Genomic DNA, 2,724 nt, shown 5'->3' with positions numbered 1-2,724 from the left:
CAATTGAAGGGTTGAATATAATTATGACGAATCGAATAAATTATGAATCTTTTTTATAAATTATGAAAGTCTATTAATCTAAAAGTAAAAGATATGCAAGAAGTTTTAAATATGTGATAGAAGATGAAAGAGATTTTATTTCGGTAATGAAATCTCAGCTTTTTTCTACTTAGATTTAAATTCCCATTTAAGTTAATCATTATTGATATTTGTAATAATATAATGCGAAAAAGTTTACAGAATATTTAAAATTTATAAAGAAATTATTTCTTTATATATATCAATAATACATAATGAAATTTTTTGATCTTTAATAATTTTTTTTGTAAAATGTTGCAGAAAAAGCGTTATCATTGCGAGCGTCATCGAAACTCTGATTCAATTGTCGCGTTTTTAATTTTTTATATATGTAAATAGTATTACGATATCGATGTATTTATTTTTTTATATATGTATGTCACAATCAAAGTGTTAACTCAGTAAATGTACACTGTTATTGCAATCTGCTGTAATAAATGTACAATTATTGTACGTAAACGTTTACTAAAATTAATACATTGACTGTGACACACATATACAAAAAAAAATACATCGATATATCATAGTACTATCGAGACTTGTGCAAGAATCATCTGATTTTTAAAAACGCAAAATATCAATCAGAAACATGAACGAATAAAGCATATATTAAAGGGTTGATTTACATTAGTTGATTTACTTAGTGATTTGTTGAATTATTTGATAGATTGATAAGCGCAATTTAAAAAAAATAGGATGTATGTTAGTACTGTACTAACTACTGTGCTTACATTAAGGAAAAAACGTGTATTTTTTCTTCCTTGCTCTCGCGATTATGGGGGGGAGGGGGGGGGAGATGTTCATTTAAAAGAGAAGCGTGGGATATTCCAAGAACGATTGTGAACGATGGTGAATTATCTTTGAGAAGAACGTAGGCGATCTAAAGTTGAACGACCATTTTAAAGATACCCTTCGCATCCTGTTCTTTCATTGTTTTAATCTGATTTTTTAAATTTGATCAAGTTAATTTGTTCTTTATAAAAAAAGTTCTTTATATAAAGTTAATATCTGGTTTGTTTTTCTTCATATTAGTAATTTTTTCTTTTGCTGTTTGCTTATTTTTTATTTTAAATAGCTCATATATATTTGTATTAATGATATATATAATTACTTCTTCTTTAGACATTAACAAAATATGTTGTGAATCTAGAAGAAATGGCATACTTGCAACACATTATTGTTATTTCTTTTGATTATTTATAAAATTAACTGTACAAATTTTATACAAGTGTATAAAATGCATGATTTTCTGTTATAAAAAAATAAAAAGATATTATTTATAATTAGAATTTGTTGTGTATAATTTATTTTATTAACGTATTAACGTATTATTGAGATTATTATGAAGAGAATGTCTAAACGTTTTCAAGTTTTGTAGTGTATGAGTTGTACATTTCTGAACGGATAGTTAACTGTCTACTTCTTTTGATGGTAGAAATGAATTTCTATCATAAATCGAAAGTGCTCAGATGCCACTTTAGAATTTATTGACATTTTCATCGTGACTGTAAATTGCATTTACATACTCGCGGTGTTTGCAAGATGACACTTTAATAAATATTTGTATTTTTCGCGTTTAAACGTCTGCTGCTGAGCCAAGTGTCATTTGAGACAAGTGTCATCTCAGTAACTTACGAAAAACAACTGTTGATGTTGGCATGCAAAGAGATACGAAAGGAGAAAGTGTACCGCATAAGACTTTACTCTCAATTGACTCGGTTATTTCGGGAAGACATGTGCGTGATATAAATAAATCGATATTAACTTTCCAAACTGTTATCACGGGGGAGGAGGGGACGGGGGGAGGGAGGGGGTTGCTATATTCCATCACAACGCAAATAAAACTTATATCCTTTTCCTTTTATTATTGACATTTCTAGTTTCGTTATCAGGAGACACATAATGATTATACTCGTAGTGTCTCGGCGCTAAGCAAGCGCAGCGACACTATCGTGTTCCTTTTACCGAAATATTATTACTCGTATTATTCTATATATAATTAGGAAATATATTACATATTAGGTGTGGGAAAAAGTTCGTGGCGTTTTTCCCGTTGCATCTAATGGAAAAAACGCCACGAACTTTTTCTCACACCTAATAATATAATATATACACAATAGTATATATTATAGCTTTATATATTATACTAATACAACATACATTTCAATAAATAATCATATTGGACATACTTTGTGTTACTTTGGAAATAACTTTATTAAGGATGTGAGTGATAATTGCGAACGATACTATATTCTGCCAGCTGTTTATTTATCAGCACCAAGTTGTATTGATTTGCTCTTTAAATGTGCTTGATTACGCACACGCGCTCATACATGCATGGAGTTGCTTGGATACGTGTGCCTTCAGATTTTCCAATTAATCTAAGCAGTATAATCACATAAAACATGTACAGATTTTTCCAACTGTATTTGACAGACTGAATCCGGTATAAACCGGATGCGACCGAATTTTGGATAATAATTTTTTTCACTTTTTTAATCAAAGGACGGATTACAGAGTGAAGAAAATTCACTTTTGCGAAGAGTTTCTTTGTGCTAAAAGAAAGAGAGAGAAAGAAATATTTTCCAGATGCAAAGCAAAGAACACTTTTTGATAACGATAAATTTCCTGAGAATAGAATGAATT

The 2,724-nt window shown here is 29.3% G+C and overlaps 1 protein-coding gene across 2 annotated transcripts in view; it reads left to right on the top strand.

Moving 5' to 3' along the window:
- LOC108691212 (synaptotagmin 1) overlaps nt 1–2,724 on the top strand; it is an 11,758-nt gene that overhangs the window by 828 nt on the left and 8,206 nt on the right. The gene's annotated exons all lie outside the window — the stretch shown is intronic.

The sequence above is a fragment of the Atta colombica genome, unplaced genomic scaffold, assembly GCF_001594045.1.
Source record: "Atta colombica isolate Treedump-2 unplaced genomic scaffold, Acol1.0 scaffold42, whole genome shotgun sequence".
NCBI classification, from domain to species: Eukaryota; Metazoa; Arthropoda; class Insecta; order Hymenoptera; family Formicidae; genus Atta; species Atta colombica.
The sequence above is the reverse complement of the archived record's forward strand: the minus strand, read 5'-3'. Positions and strand labels throughout refer to the sequence as shown.